Source organism: Narcine bancroftii, chromosome 2, assembly GCF_036971445.1.
Source record: "Narcine bancroftii isolate sNarBan1 chromosome 2, sNarBan1.hap1, whole genome shotgun sequence".
NCBI classification, from domain to species: domain Eukaryota; kingdom Metazoa; phylum Chordata; class Chondrichthyes; order Torpediniformes; family Narcinidae; genus Narcine; species Narcine bancroftii.
The window spans coordinates 351787866-351805238 of NC_091470.1; the positions used below are offsets into that span (position 1 = coordinate 351787866).

General features: G+C 37.6%; 1 protein-coding gene and 1 long non-coding RNA gene across 6 annotated transcripts in view; one reads left to right on the top strand and one right to left on the bottom strand.

The window, feature by feature from the left end:
• The window catches only part of LOC138755759 (uncharacterized), a 49113-nt gene extending 45160 nt beyond the window's left edge, over positions 1-3953 (bottom strand). The window contains exon 1 of the long non-coding RNA XR_011352551.1: positions 3887-3953. This is a non-coding gene — a long non-coding RNA (uncharacterized lncRNA). The remainder of the gene's footprint in view (positions 1-3886) is intronic.
• The window catches only part of LOC138755756 (protein tyrosine phosphatase type IVA 3-like), a 105677-nt gene that overhangs the window by 62118 nt on the left and 26186 nt on the right, over positions 1-17373 (top strand). The window lies entirely within an intron of this gene.

Consider the following 17373-nt stretch of genomic DNA (forward strand, 5'->3'; position numbering starts at 1 on the left):
GTTGAGTAGGGTCACATACAAACACTTTAAAACAGATCATTTTGAAAATATTGGAACTCTGCCCTATGCTAGACATGTCAGGACCAACAGACTTTTCAAGAGCTTTGGAGAATGCCCAAGAGACTTCACTAATGGATTGTTGTTTACAAAAAGGCAACAGATGAAAGATCTTGTTGGATCTACAGATTGTCTGGAGCTGTTCTAAGAGGGTCATGTGGTTTTTGCAAGCAGAGAGAGTCAAACAGGCTTTCTCTCAGAGAGAGATCACTTCTACAGTGTTACAGCCAGCAACAGCAGCTGGGACTGGAATAGGACAAGCTGGCAAGCTTGTGAAAACCCCATGTGGAGGATGGGTTATAATTGCTCGATTCAGCCTGGTCAAAGCCCTTGTGGTTCTTGCAAGAGGAAAGGACTGGCTGTCTAATGGAATAAGTGAAACAAAAAGGAACTTTGTGGTGACCTGAAAGAAAGAGATTATCATCTGGAGAACCTTGAAGGGGGAAAGTTTCTTTAGCAAGACACTGAAGTGATTGGGTGTCCATCAAACAACATATCTTTCTCTGAAAACTGACAAGAACCTTCCTGAGCGGTAACCATTTACCTTTCAAGTACCAAAGTCTGGTGAACTTTATAAATGTTAAATTCTGTGCACAGTATAGGAATTGCCTGCAAACAGTGAACTTGGAGGAATGAGAAGTGAGATTGGACTGTGAACCAAAGAACTTTTCTGAACTTACACACACATTACATACAGGTGTGCTTAGAATTAGAATGGGGTTAAGTAAGTCAGTAGTGAAAAGTTAAAGTGTAATTCTATTTTCATGTTTAAAGATAATTAAAAGCAACTTTATGCAACCATTTGTCTATTGCTGCTGGGTTTAGGGGTCCTCTGGACTCATAACAGAATCAGATTTGAAAATTAAAATTGATGAGAACTGGTCTGATATACGTCAGGACTGCATAACTAGTATAATTAAAGTAAGACAGAGACTTGTGGAATTTTTTTGCATCCGCTACATCTTACCCCACAGATATTGCACAAATTAAATTTTAACATATTGGTTATATGTTTTAGATGCAGGGAAGTAACAGGTATCTTTTTATATTCTACCTGGTCATGCACTAAAGTGAAACCCTTTTGGGAAAATTTAATAATTTTATTAAACCAGATCATTGGGAAACAATTGCCACAAACTCCTGAATTGTTTCTCCAAGGAAATATTGTGGACATAAGACCTAAAGTGAGGCTGTCTAAGTACCAATTAGAATTTTTCAAAGTTGCATTTGGCAGTGGCCAGGAAATGTATTACAGTTACCTGGAAGTCTGAGTCCCTTCTGGACATAGCCCGATGGAATGTGGAAATGCATAGTTGTATTCTGCTGAGGAAAATTGTACAATTTAACAAATCTAATACTTATTGCAGGTATGGCAGCCATATCTGCATAACGCAGGGTTGAATATCTAAGGTACTTATTCTGTTATCGAGTCTTTTGGCCCCGTTTTGGACTCATTTGCGGGGAGGGGGGGAGTGTTTGGAAACATGTACAACATGTATCAATTATTCTTTTTCTCTTTATTGTACATATCTGTAATGGTTAATTCTTGATACTTGTTTAACGATAAAATTAAAATAAAGTATTCCAAAAAAAAAATGCAAACCAATCAAGTTGAATAGGAATTTGGCTGACAAACCTGTTCTCATTTCATAGCTTCTGTTAGCAGATGGCCAAATTTTGTATTTAATGACTAAGATTTGAGAGGAAATAAATTCCAAATAAAATGAGTGGAGTATGTGTTTCAAATAATTGCATCTTTTAGCTCTGGGACTATGTTGTGTGCATGTTGTTTAAGTGATAGGGAGTTTGGTTTCACTTGTGAATAAAACATTAGATATCAAACAAAATACAGAATAAAATCATCTTCTTCCAGTTTGCTCTGATAGCAAAAAAGAGAAATCAAATGTAGGTTTTTGTTCCAGTTGGCCATCAATAGTTTAATACTCTATTTCAGTACAAACAGGAATTCTGAACTGTTTTGATTTAAATTTGTCCTTTATGCATTCTTGGAGTAATCCTCTGCTCTTTCATAAATAGAGGGAACTATTATGGGAGGGATGTTTTCTCTCCTAGTTTGCTTCACGTGAATTACCTATGGTGGCTTGCAAAAGCACTGGAAAAATATCATCAAATCTGTCTCTATAAAAATCATCATTCAAGTTCACTGCCAACCAATGTGATCGGTCAAGTCTCATCATGCTCATGTCCGTCAAACCAACGTGTGGGAAGAGTTTGACAGGTAGATGGTGGAAAAAACATGAGGGCGTGCTCAAAAACTCTGAAAAATACAACCGTCCCCATTGATTCCTGAGATTCTCAGTACCATACTGAATGTTCCATCTCTATTGTTACGAGCCCAGAGGATCCCAAAACCCAGCAGCAATTGAAATTCACCAAGTCAAATGGTTACTTAAACAAAAGTTGGTTTTAATTTTCTTTAAACATAAAAACAGAATCAAACTTTAACTTATAACTTTTAACTTAACCTCCTCCTAATTCTAAGCACACATGTATGTAATGTGAAAATGTACAGGAAAGTTCTTTGCTTTCAGAGTTCTTATAATATGCACAGAATTTAACATTTATGAATTTTCATCAGGCTCTGGTGCCTAAAGGCAAATGGTTACTGCTCAGGAAAGTTCTTGTTGTTTCCAGAGAAATATTTGTTACTTGTTGGACATACACACAAACTGATTTTCTCTAATCAGCCACCTCAGCATAATGTCATCAAAAGAAATGAATCTGCAAATTAACTCTATGAGAATTGAATTTTTGGTGCTGTGTCCATGCTGCTTAGATGTTGCCTTTAAATCTGTTGATAATTTGGTTCAAATCTAATGATTTGAACTAGAACTGGATCTCCAAGATTGAAAATTTCTAATCAGGCTAATTTGGTATTTTGTATTTCCATGGAGGAGGATACAAAGGAATGAGAAATAAAGCTCATTTTTAGAAAGTGTGAAATAAAGCTTGGATTTTACTGTTTTGAGAGACTGGCAGACTTGAAAGAATCTTTTTCTTGTATAAACATGTCAATTTGATAACCACAGATGGGACTAAAAAGTGCTGTTGTGGTATAATCTTGATTATTTTACATGTCTGGATTGAGAGAAGATTAATTGAATCACACAATGGAAGCTTGATTTTTTTTTACTTTGGAGCCAATAAAACTGCCCATGGCTTTTTTCAACAAGACATTGCAACTCAGCTGGTGCATTTTGTGCCTTTTCAAGTACAGAAATTTGCTATTATCCCCTGTCTAGCTGGTATGTGACTTCAATCACAGAATTGTGCTTAGCTCATAAATGCCTGCTCAATGTCTTAACGAGACACTCAGTTAAAAATGTACTTTGTCAGGATAAATTGGGGTGAGAAATAAATGTTGTTTGCCAGCAAAGCAAATATGATAGATTAAACTCCTTTTCGAAATGTTTTAAGGCAGAATTTGAAAATGCATCTTAGTTTTGTAGAATTGTCATTTGCCATATTTTCTAAGGATGCATGCCTTACAATTGACTGAATTACAATGTTAGAATAAAATAGTTTTAAATAAAGGTTGCCAGTTTGTTGAATGATCAAGACATTAATCATGAGTTAATTATACTGTTATAAACATTGTAGAAATCTAAAATCATATTTTTGCACATTTTCATACAATTTCAATTGCAACATAATACAGAATGTGCTGTGCTCAATATTACTTAAATATTTGCTCAGTTTATAAAATAAATAAATACTTAAAGTGGTGTTTAAAGTGGTCTCTCTCTCTGAAAAATATGTTCATTTAATTTAAATTTAGAGCTATAACACAGTAACAGACCCTTCTTACCTTAAACCCAGTTGTAGACTTCCCTACCCTGGAAAACATGGCATTGTCAAAGTTACTCAGCCATCCCCATATCATGTGTAAATATTACAATCTGGATACATTTTATGAATAATTAGGATGCTTACTTTGAAATCACCTGTATCCATTTCTGTTATGTATACGAAGGGTTGGTTTGTCCATAAATAATACGTGGCCTGTTGTTTCTGTTGAGAGTAATGTTTTTAAATTTTCTTTGGAAAAGTGAAGATTCAGTACATGAGCTTTAGAAATCATATCGAAGATGACTCGAAAGATCAGTTTACCAAAAAAATTCAATTTAGAAACATTGCAGTGTTAATGAAGAAATGTATAATATGACTATAACAGAGTATTCATACCTTCAAAGCTGAAAGAGATTGTCTTTTTTTGTATTTGCCTGGCTGATATTTTTGAAAATCAGTGTCTAATGTTTTATTTGACTTCCTAAACAAAAAGCTCAATATCAAGCTTGATGTAAAATTGTAGAAATTTAATCATGGATAAATTATTTCACAGAAGATGATACCCGTTTAGTTTTTGTCAGGTGACAGAATCTGTTCAGAAGCCTTGAACTTTGGAGCACGGTTGCAGAGAAAAAAAAACAAGAACAATTTAGTGAACCTGTTCCCATTCCCATGCTTTGACATTATGAAACTTAGTTTGTGTTGATTTTCCAACCAGATGCTGTCCAACTTAATTCTATGAATTAAATGTGAAATGCCATTACTTGTGCTTTTAAGAGCTGAAACATGAACACACATTGTGGGCTGAAGGGCCTGTTCCTATGTTATACTGTTCTATGCTAACAGAAACTAGAGATCAACAGACTTTTTTCTTTTTTAAAATTAAGATTGCATTAAGATCGGCTTCAACAGGTGTCAAGCATAATTATGAAATTGTACATCATGCGGCTGTCCTACCAAGTTGAACGGTTGGATAAATGATGTACATGTGATGCTTGGTAGGAATGCTAATTGAGTATTCATATTTAAGATTTTAAAAGCAAAAACTGGTGATTTTTAACAACATAAACAAGTGTGGGTTTTATAGTTGAGGATAAAATGGAGCATCTTCAGTTGCTTGACCTCAGTTCCTACATATAGGTGGTTCTGCAGTTGCTAAGGAAACACTTGCTTTAGTGTGTCGTTTGTTATAGTGTAGATGAAACGGAAGCAGCTGTTTTTGTTCAAGCCTTTAGTTTGCTCCGATATGATTGCAGAGTGTTAGAAATTAAAGTACCTTTAAAGAAATTGCTCGAGACAAAAATTGAGAACAAAGAACATTTATTACTACAACAATGCAAAGTTGGGTGCTTCCCCTTACCCTGGGAATACACACCTACACTGGGGCTCACCCAACTTTTATACAGTCAATTTCAGTATCAGAGTGCCCTCCCCCTTACATTCTTCTGCCCCCTGGATGGGTTTGGCATAGGCAATCCTTCCTGCCTACGTGCAGTTTCAGTACACTTGGAGGACCAGGGGGTATCCTGTGGGTGCCCCATCATGTCATTGTCCTTATTCACACCTTCCTGATTCTCTGGGCTACAGTCTCTTGATATGCAGAGTTGACTCATTCTATCTAGGGTTGGCTAATTTCATATGTATAAATCTGTGTATGGTTAGCTAATTAGAAATGTATGACTTGGTACTTCTGTCCAGGGCTAGGAGACCCTTATCTGATCCAGACTACCTCAACTTCCTACATTCTATTGTACCTTACCATTCCTTATCTTAGTCCTATGGTCTTGTCACAAAGACTAGAAGATTCTTATGTTAATCGTGCTGACTCTGCTTTCCTGCATCCTAAGCCCCAAGCTTATCCTGTTTGAACTGGTTACAGCCATTTTACTGATGAACTTTAGTTTCTTCCATGTTCATAATTTTAGATCAATTTTCCCATCTCTCACAAGAGGAAACTAAAGCAATTCAGTTAAAAATCATTTAATGGGTCTTTCTCACAAGCTGAACCTTTATGCATTTCAGTGGACTTGGTGAACTGAGCAGATCATCCAGTGCAGGTTCACACCACTTCACGAGAGGATTTCTTTTTGTTTACTCTTATTCATGATGTCTCCTTGTCTGGGGTGTCATGATGTTTTAGCTCCCATTCTTTATCAGATACTGCAGCTAACAATCCAGTAATCTTTCTAGGTAATTGTTAGTTATAGCATCCCCTGGAATCAACTGATTAAATAAAACGCTGTACTTTAGTCTGAAAATATTGTGAAATAAATTCTCAGATAATATCATTTCGGCCATGCTGAATTCTTGATGGTATTTTTTTAGTAGAAATGGAACTTCTGCATATTTTGGGAACTAGTTCATCATTCCAGTCAAAAGAAATATCTTGAAACTTTTTAAGAGCTTCATTTGCACACTGCGTTACTGAAGAGTGGTTTCGCAGACTCAAGGCTTTGGAGCGTTGTAAAATGGTTAGCCCTGACACTGACTTTGCATACAGGCAAAAATCAATGATCATTTGGCAGCCAAAAATAATGGTACAAACAGCACTGAACACAGCTGGTTCCTTACCGGCTCAGAATAGCAGTTTGTGCCAAGTTTGTACTTCCTAGAACAGATTTGATTGTAACCTTTAATTTGTAATATCCTTGATTCTAAAAATGTACAACTTCCTACTGTTAAGTTTGTGTGTGTGCACGTGTGTGTGGGTGCGCGCGCGGGTGGGTGCGCGCGCGGGTGGGTGCGCGCGCGGGTGGGTGCGCGCGCGGGTGGGTGCGCGCGCGGGTGGGTGCGCGCGCGGGTGGGTGCGCGCGCGCGCGGGTGGGTGCGCTCTATTTCTACACATATTGTAGATTGAGCATTAATCTCTGCATTTAGTCTTTAAATCAAGTTGATGCCTAATTTCCCCCCCCCCCACCCAAATGTAAGAGCATTATCCGGTCAGTATGGTAGAAGTACTATGTATACTGTCAGATTTTAAACATGCTATTGAAGTTCTCACAATGAAAACACATATTTTCTTGCTTTGAATTTGCATATTTGTTAAGGAGATTTTTACATTCCTTTCATCCATGAATAACTTCAGATCTAAGATAAGTGTAAAATTTTCAATATCTCATGTTGAATTGTTAAAACTTGTATGCTTACAGTTCAAATACCCAGCTCTTCTCCCCTCCCCCTCCAAAAAAGAAGTAATGGATACCATAGCAACAAATTTTCTTTTCTCAAACTCATAACTAGTAAAAGCCTCGGAGGTGGCACGATTCGTAAAGTGGCACGTTTAATGTAGCACAACTCTGGTTCAAATTCGCTGCTGTCTGCAAGGATTTTTGTCCGTTCTCCCTGACCTGTGGGTTTTTTTTTGGGGGGTGCTCAGGGTTCCTCCTACCTTGCAAAACATGGGGTTGGCAGGTTAATCAGGTGGCACTGATTGCATGGGCCAGAAAGACATTCTACCCTGCTGAAGTGTTAAGGTTTAAGATAAAATATTGAAGCATCAAATTGGCCAAATTCTTCATCTGGGTTTATTCAGATGTTATTCTGAAAGCGCACAGACTTTCAATGAAAGATTGAGGAAAATGGATCAGCAGATGAATAAATGGCAGGGCAGACTCAATGGACTGAATAGCCTATTTCAGATCCTAGGTCTTGTGGTCTTAAAATCGAATTAAGTGCATCCATATTGATGGGTGTAGTTTTACAGTATGAAGGAAGATTGGATAACTTTCACCTCCTCACAGAAATCAAAACTGCACTGAGGTTAACAGGGTATGAGCTAAGCTTTCTAAATGAATCTTTGATCTTTAAACTGTTGATGTATACAAAATCTTTCAACTTCTTACAGTGATCTTTTTATGATGATCTGATGGTGTGCCCTCTTTGCTGTCTATTCTAACTGGCTTCTGTGTTTCTAATATATTTCTGAGTCGAATGCCATTGCTTTGAGGCAGAAATAAAATGTTAGTTTGTGTACTGTTTTTTGATGAAATAAAACAGGAATACCAAAAGAATTGGGAGTTGTTATGAGAACTTTGTAAAACTTAATACATTGGGTGGACCACAAAATTATCTGTTGGGAATTCTCAACTTTCTGAAAAGTGCAAATGCATTATTTTGGCTTTGTTCTATTTATGGATTAAAAAAAATCATAATGATCAGGTTTAAACATCCACATTATAGAATTGTGAACTTTAGAAAGTGATCTGGGGTGGTCTAGGTTGGGTATTCTATCTTGCTATACTTGTATATAGACCAAAACCTTGCCTCTTCTAATTTGATCTGCCAAATTTAAATTACCTAATCAACACTTCTTTCACTATTTACAGATTATGAACTACTTTTGAGATTTAGCGATAGTTCTTTATTTAAGATTAAGAAATTGTTTCTTGAAGTCTGTTTTGAAAAATTTATATTCATCATCTCTACTTTATTACAATTTGAAGTAGTCGATAGGACCCACTATTTCAAAGTTCAATTAGTTAAATTTTACATTGTATCCTAAATGTGATGTGTCCAACTCAGGAAGGTAATTTATATCATATGTTCTGGCTATGTCCCTCCTTTTGTAACTACTGGAAAGAGGTATTTACTACACTACCTTTAATTCTTGATCTAAGTCTGTCTCCAAGCCCTTTTATTGCTATCTTTGGAATGAGAGGGCCAGTGAACTTGATTTTAACTCCATCTCAATCCCATGCAGTTGTTTTGCTTCCCTCATTGCTCGAGGCTCATTTGGCTGCAGTCACACATACACAATGGTTATTGGATTGCATTCCTCCCTCGAGAAAATTAGGTTTTCAACTTCTAAAATGAGTGGGGAAAAAAATCTCTTTGGTTCTTTTTTTTCCAATTATTTTCAAAACTTGTAGATCAATTATTTTTGCTCTTAATTTTTTTTTCCTTGCTTTTTCATTTTAGTATTGAAATTAGTAGTTGATGCCTGGTTCTGGTTGGGGTTAGAAATTAGTTTTAGGTTTTTTTCTTCTTTTCCTTTTTTAATCAATAACATGTATCATGCGTATCTTATTTACTATCTGTAATTTTACTTTTTACCTGAACTTTGTATTTGATATTATTTTCTCTAAAACCAATAAAAAGATTGAAAAAGTAAGTAGTCTGGAGGACTATTCCAAAGGCTGAGAAAGAAAATGAGTGACAAATATCACTGGATGATGTTCCCAATGCCAGAGATGGTCTTCAAATCCCTCAGTACAACAGTATCACACAGGAACTGGACCCCATGCACCATCTATGATGCCTATTGAATTAATTCCATCTGCTTGTACATATCTGTCTCAGTGCCTCTTAAACATTGTATTGTATCTGATTCTCCTCTTCCTTATTTCCAATCTACTCCAGATAGCCACATGCTCCTTTCACTATATTCTATGTCCTTCTCTTTGGCAAATACAGATAAGTATTTACTCAGGATCTCACCAAATCCTGTAGCTTCACACATCAATAATGTCTATTAAAGAAAAACCCATCAATTCTAGATATTAATCTAAGTATTAAAGATACTGTGGATTACTACCAACATGCATTCAATTTGTTTTAATGGGAAGACCAATATTGTACGCAGATATGATCTTGATATACAAGTGACACAACTCCCTTCTATTTGCATATACTTTCCCTTATATAAAAAAAATTACTTGCAGGCACTGTATACTCTCATTCTGCCGATTGAGATTGAGGGCATCGTGATAGTGCAATTTCAGAGTTTTGTAACCTCACCATTTAGAAAATGTGCTTCTTTCTACGATGGACAGATTCACATTTCCTCACATTTTACTCCCGATCCCTTATTTTGTCCATAAATATAATCTTTCTATACATTTCATTTTTCTTCCTTGTACCACCTAACAATGTCCTACTTCATGGGATACATATAATTTGATGCATTCCTCAGGGTCTGATGAGATTTATCCCAGGTTGCTGTGGGAAGCAAGAGAGGAGATGGTGGGGGCCAAATTGATACTTTTGCATCTTCATTGGCCACAAAAAATTAGAGATGGCTGATGTCTGTACTCCTCCCATCTCACTCTTCCCCAGTCTTTAATTTATTCACCTGTCTTTTTTCATTCATACCTTGAAGTACTCAGGCCTGAGATGTCGGTAACGTATCTTTACCTCCAATGGACGCTGTATTTGTTTTGACTTTTTTGTGAGATTCTGTATTCAAACTTTTAAAACAATGGTTTGCAAGAACCCACAGCATCCTGGGGTATATTGATCTGGCTCTGGGGACTTGTCAATCTTGATGTTTTTAAGAAGAGCCTGTTCTATTCTGACCTCACTCTGATCAAGGTCCTTTTCTCTTGTGAATACTAAAGCCAGGTATTTACTTAGGACCTCCCCAACCTCCTCCACCTCCAGAAACATGTTGCCTCCTTTATCCTTTAGTGGCCCCACTTTCATTTTCATCATCCTATTTTTTTGTATATGCATAGAATCATAGAGCGTAGTAATGGCATCCCTAAAGTTCACCACAGAGGTTGATCGGATAGTTAAGATGACCTATGGGATGCTGCGCTTCATTAATAGGGGGATTGAGTTCAAGAGCAGAGAGGTCATGTTGCAGCTCTACAAATCTCATGCATTAATCCTACAGGCCAAGGCCTTCTCATGCCCCCTTTGAGCTCTCCTAAGTCCTATCTTGAGCCCCTTTCTGGCTACCATATACTTCTCATGAGTCTTTCCTGCTTCCTATATCTTAATGTATGCTTTGTCTTGACTGGCTGCCTCATGTTTCGTCAGCCAGTTCCCTTTTTCTACCTTCTTTTCTGTTCCAGTGGGACACACCTATCTTGAACCCAACACAAATGGTCCCTAAACTTCTACCTCATTAGTTCTGTGCTTTCACCCTTAAACATCTGTTTCCAAATTACTCGCTAGTTCCTACCTCATCCCATCATAATTAACCATTCCCCAACTAAACATTTTTCTGCCTTATCTGCTTTTATCCTTATCCATAGCTATGCAGGGAAATTTCCAGGTGCAACTCAGGAGGGTGCAAACAAATGTGGTGGTACTCCAAATAGTAGGTCAATAATAGGTGGAGAGATTAAGGGAGAAGTGAGTCTGCAGAAAAATAGGCAAAATTAGATTAATGTTGACAGCGGGCCTAACAGTCTGAAATGTATTTGATTTAAAGCAAGAATAGCTGATGAAAATGAGAGAGCCTGGATTTTTACTGGAGCTATGATAGGGCTGTCAGCTCAATGTTGTGAAATTTAGATGTTTCAGGCATAATAGAGATGTAAAAAGAAAGGGGAAGTGACAAAACTGAACAGGAAGAATGATATTTATTTAGAGAGGGTTAATCCGGCAATGCCATGTGGATAGAGCTTTCGAATAAGAAGGATGCAGTCACTATGGTAGACTTCTACTGTGATCTCCAAATAGTCATTGGGAGGTAAAGGAATAGATATGAAAGTAGATAATTTTAAAAAAAATGAAAATAGATTGTGAATGATTTTAACGTTCCAAATATTGGCTGGGACTTACTTCTGAGCGGCTTGGGTGTGTGACAGGCCCAGAGGACCCCAAAACAAGCAGCAAGAGATATTCATCAAGACAAATGTTTATTTAAACAAAAGTTATTTTTAATTATCTTTAAACAGGAAAACAGGATCACACTTTAACTTATCACTATTAACTAAAAACCCCACACAATTTATCTCCTTTAAAACATATCTATATGCAATATAACATAATCTGTCACAATGGACCCAAAATTCTGAGCCAACTGTGACAAATTGTTATATTTTATATTGTATATAGTTATATTTTAAAGGAGATAAATTGTGGCAGCGTTTTTTTTTAGTGTAGGTCACATATAAACAGATCACTTCAAAACAGATCTCATTTAAACTACCAGAGCTCTGCTCAAGCCACAGTCCAGGCTCTGGGTATCTTTGCAAAAACTTTGAAGAATGCCTATAAGGATTTCACAAGTAGGTGTTAATTGGACATGCTGTGGAGTAATGGATTATTGTTTTGAAACCAACAGATGAATGAACTCAGAAGATTGGGTCAGGTGCTGCAGTCTGAGTGCCATTTGCTCTTCTAAGAGGGTCATGTGCCTTTTCTCAGAGAAAGAGAGAGAATCCAGTGCTACAGTTCAACCGCAACAGCTGGGACTGGAACATGACAAGACTGTAGAAAAACCACATTTTGAAGACTGGTTGTGAGTTCTTAGTTCAGCCTGGTCAAAGCCCTTGTGGTTCATACAGAGGAGATGACTGACTGTATAATGTTTCACTTGAAATATGGAAAGCAGAAGAGGAATTCTGTGGTGACCTGAAAGAAAGAGATTATCATCTGGAAAACCCTGATGGGGCAAGTTTCTTCAGCAAGACATTGAAGTAGCTGATCGGATGGGATCAGTTATGAGTGTCCAACGAGCAACAAATCTCTTTCTGAAAACCAACAAGAACCTTCCTGAGCAGTAACCATTTGCCTTTCAAGTACCAAAGCCTGGTGAAATTCATAAATGTTAAATTCTGTGCACAGTATAAGAGTTGCCTGATAACGGTGAACTTGGAAGAGTGAGAAGTGAGATTGGACTATGAATCAAAGAACTTTTCTGAACTTGTACACACATTACATACACGTGCTTAGAATTAGAAGGGGGTTAAATTAGTAATAATAAGTTAAAGTTTGATCCTGTTTTCATGTTTAAAGAACATTAAAAGTAACTTTTGTTTAAATAACCATTTGTCATGGAGAATTTCTATTGCTGCTGGGTTTTAGGGTCCTCTGGGGCCCATAACACTATCCAGAAAGATTTCTTGATGAGATCTTGTATCCTTCAGCTGCAGGCAAGTTAAAGAATCCACAAAAGCTAATGTTCCTTTGCTCAAGTAATGCAACGTGTAACGAGCCCAAGGTCCCCAAAACCCAGCAGCAAGAGATATTCAATAAGACAAATTGTTACTTTAATTATCTTTAAACATGAAAACAGGATCACACTTTAACTTATCACTATTGACTTAACTAACCTAACATAACCCCCTTCTAATTCTAAATGCACATATATGTAATGTGTGTGTATAAGTTCAGAAAGGTTTTTTGATTCACAGTCCAATCTCACTTCTCATTCCTCCAAGTTCACTGGTTGCAGGCAATTCTTATATTGTGCACAGAATTTAACATGTATAAAGTTCACCAGGCTTTGGTGCATGAAAAGTAAATGGTTACCGCTCAGGTAGGTTCTTGTCGTTTTTCAGAGAGAGATTTGTTGTTCCAGGACATCCACAACTGATGGACTTCCATTAGCCACCCCAGTGTCTTGCTGACGAAACTTGCCCCTTCAGGGTTCTCCAGATGACAACCTCTTTCGGGTCACCACAGAGTTCCTTTTTGTTTCACTTATTCCAAGTGAAACATTAGACAGCCAGTCCTCTCCTCTTGCATGTACCACAAGGGCTTTGACCAGGCCGTCTTCCCAATGAGCTTGCCAGCTTGTCCTCTTCCAGTCCCAACTACTTCTAGTGGTTGTAACATTGTCAAGTGATCCCCCTCCCTCCATGCAAAGACATACGACCTTCCTAGAACAGTAAGTTTCACTCCAGACAATCTGTGGCTCTGACAAGTTCTTTTATCTGTCGTCTTTTTGTAAACAACAATCCATTAGTGAAGTTTCTGGGCACTCTCCAAAGCTTTTGCAAAGGCTCTGGGGCTGACAGGTCCAGCACGAGCAGAGCTCCAGTATTTCAAATAAAAATCTGTTTTAACTCACAAACCTGCCCCAATTTATCTTCCAAAAACGTATCTATATATACTGTCACAACAGGAACAAATCAGGAATGATAGACTGGTGAGCCTTACTCCAATGGTAAGGAAATTATTAGAAAGCATTCTTGGAGACAGGACTTGATTGCATTTGGTAAATTTTGGACTTGTTAGGGATAGTCAGCACAGGTTTATTATCTTTAAGGTACACATTAACTTTGATAGCTTAATAGCATATATGGTATCAACTTCCTGTGTGCAATGGCAATGGAAGAATTAGGAGTTCATATTTCACAGTAAAATTAAACAATATTTAATTCAGTGGAACCAGGGCCCCAGCAACTACTTCCCTGGAATACTAGGTACCACCTGGTCAGGCATGAAAAGGGACTTGATCCAGAGCAAATAAAGATAATAATCACATTGATGTCTGCTTTTATTATCAAAATTTAATGGCCTGAGTCCATTACAAGACAGTAGGTCTTCACCTGAAATTAATATAGTGGCCATGCCATTCATTGTCTGTTCTAGACTGGTTTAACTTCACAACTTGTCCATCAGCAATTGTTTTGCCTATTTTCCCAGTTGATTTTGGTGCTGTTGTAACCAGAGAGAAACTCTTCTTCTATCCGACCAATTTTGAAGTGATCTGTAAATTTACTCAATAGACTGCCTATGTTTTCATCAGTATCGTATGATGAACAAAGGGACAGTACTTATCCTTGTGGCACAACTCTAGTCTCAGACCTCCAATCTAAAAACAACCCACCATCATCATCCTGTACCTCATACCACAAAGCCAATTTTGTATCCGTGACTAGTTCACCCTGAATGCCATGTTGTCTAACCTTGTCAAAAACCTTGTTAAAGTTCATGTGGATAACATCTACTGCCCTGCTTTCATCAATCTTCCAAGTTACCTTTTTTTAAAAAAAAAACTTGTTTTTCTCGTGCACAAAACCATGACTTTCCAAATACAGATAGATCCTGTCTCTCATAATCTCCAGTAATTTTTGTACCAAACGGTTACAGGCCTGCTGTTCCCTGACTTATCCTTGCAGCCTTCTTAATTTTTTTTTAAATTTTTTAAATTTTTCACACTATGAACCATATCAATCAAAATAGATACAAACATTTCCCTCTTAAATATACAGAGTGGCATTTTCTCCCCTTCCCACCCCTCTCCAAACCCATTTAACATTCAACATGTACAATACAATAAAACCATTAAACAATGTCATCACACAATGAAAATAAACCAGAAAATTGTGTTCTACTTTTGCACACTGGATCAAGTCATTTTGTCTTATCATTTTATCATTTTAGGGGGTGGAGGTTCGAGGGAAGCCCTCTCTGTTGTGTTCCATGTACGCTTCCCAAATTTGTTCAAATAATGTGACTTTATTTTTTAAATTATGTTATTTTTTCCAATGGAATACATTTATTCATTTCCATGTACCATTGCTGTATTCTCAGGCTCTCTTCTGATTTCCAAGTTGACATTATACATTTTTTTGCTACAGCTAAGGCTATCATCATAAATTTAGGCTATCATCTAAATTGAGGCCTAATTCTTTACTTCTTATTACTTAGAAGAAAGATCTCTGGATTTTTTGGTTTGTTGCTTTTTGTGATTTTATTTAATACCTGATTTAGATCTTTCCAGAACTTTCTCACATGCCCAAATTGCATGTACTGTTGTTCCCATTTCCTTCTTACAGCGAAAACATCTATCTGATACTGTTGGATCCCATTTATTTAACTTTTGGTGCGTGATATATAACCTGTGTAACCAATTATATTGTAACATGCGTAACCTTGTTTATTATATTCTTCATAGTTCTAGAGCATAACTTTTCCCGTATTTCATTTTTTATCTTTGTTTAAATCTTTTTCCCACTTTTGTTTGGGTTTGTAGCTTATTTCATCATTTTCCTTCTCTTGCAGCTTGATGTACATGTTTGTTATAAATCTTTTTATTATCGTTGTTTCTGTAATCACATATTCAAAGCTGCTTCCTTCTGGTAATCTGTCTGCTTCCCAATTTGTCCTTTAAGTAGACTTTCGGTTGATGGTATGCAAACATTGTACCATGAGTTATTCCATATTTGTACTTCAAATGTTAATAAATTATTTCCCAAAAAACAATTTTCTATTCTTTTAATTCCTTTTCTCTCCCATTCTCTGAAGGAAAGTTTATCTCTTGTGAAAGGGATTAGTTGATTTTGCGTCAATATTAATTTTGGTAGTTGGTCATTTTTTTTTTTTCCTTTCTACGTGTATCTTCTTCCATATGTTGAGTGAATGATGCAGTACAGGTGAACTTGTATTGCACCAGTTTTTCATCCCACTTATAAAGTATATGTTCTGGTACCTTCTCCCCTATTTTATCTAGCTCTATCTTAGTCCAATCTGGTTTTTCCCTTGTCTGATAAAAATCTGATAAATACCTTAATTGTGCTGCTCTATAATAATTTTTAAAGTTTGGTAACTTCTTAATTAAAGAATTAATTAAAGGCACAATATTAGCCATCTGCCCGTCTTCCAGTGCGTAACCCATAAGGTGGAAATAGCTCTGCTAGGGCCCCAGCAACTACTTCCCTGGCATACTAGGTATCACCTGGTCAGGCTCTGGGAATTTATCCATCCATCTGTGTGTTGACCTCTTTCAGAACATCACTATTCTCTTCCCTGAACTTACTAGTTCTCTATGATTACCTATGGACTAAAATAACTTAAATTCTCTACGATGCATGTAGGGTCAACTGAAATTAACACTTTTAAGGGAGAGTAGCTGTTATAATTGTAACGTCAAATATACATCTTATGAATTGTTCATGTGACAGCTGTGGGATGTTGTTTATCATATTGCAATTTTAAAACAAAATATTGTAAGGGTTTCTGGGCCAGAGCAGTATGTTGTATGACCTAAAACGTTCTTGGGTTTCAGCAGGCTTACCTAATAGTATTAAGGGATTTAGTATTTAGTTGCCCATTCAGAGCCAGCTCTTCAGCGCTTGACGTCCTGCTTTGCGGAAACTGCCAAAATGTTTGGCCTGGAAGTCAGCCTGAAGAAAACTGAGGTCCTCCATCAGCCAGTTCCCCACCATGACTACCAGCCCCCCCACATCTCCATCGGGCACACAAAACTCAAAACGGTCAACCAGTTTACCCATCTCGGCTGCACCATTTCATCAGATGCAAGGATCGACAATGAGATAGACAACAGACTCCCCAAGGCAAATAGCGCCTTTGGAAGACTACACAAAAGAGTCTGGAAAAACAACCAACTGAAAAACCTCACAAAGATAAGCGTATACAGAGCCGTTGTCATACCCACACTCCTGTTCGGCTCCGAATCATGGGTCCTCTACCGGCATCACCTACGGCTCCTAGAACGCTTCCACCAGCATTGTCTCCGCTCCATCCTCAAGATCCATTGGAGCGCTTTCATCCCTAATGTCGAAGTACTCAAGATGGCAGAGGTCGACAGCATCAAGTCCACGCTGCTGAAGATCCAGCTGCGCTGGGTGGGTCACGTCTCCAGAATGGAGGACCATCGCCTTCCCAAGATCGTGTTATATGGCGAGCTCTCCACTGGCCACCGTGACAGAGGTGCACCAAGGAAAAGATACAAGGACTGCCGAAAGAAATCTCTTGGTGCCTGCCACATTGACCACCGCCAGTGGGCTGATATCGCCTCAAACCGTGCATCTTGGCGCCTCACAGTTTGGCGGGCAGCAACCTCCTTTGAAGAAGACCGCAGAG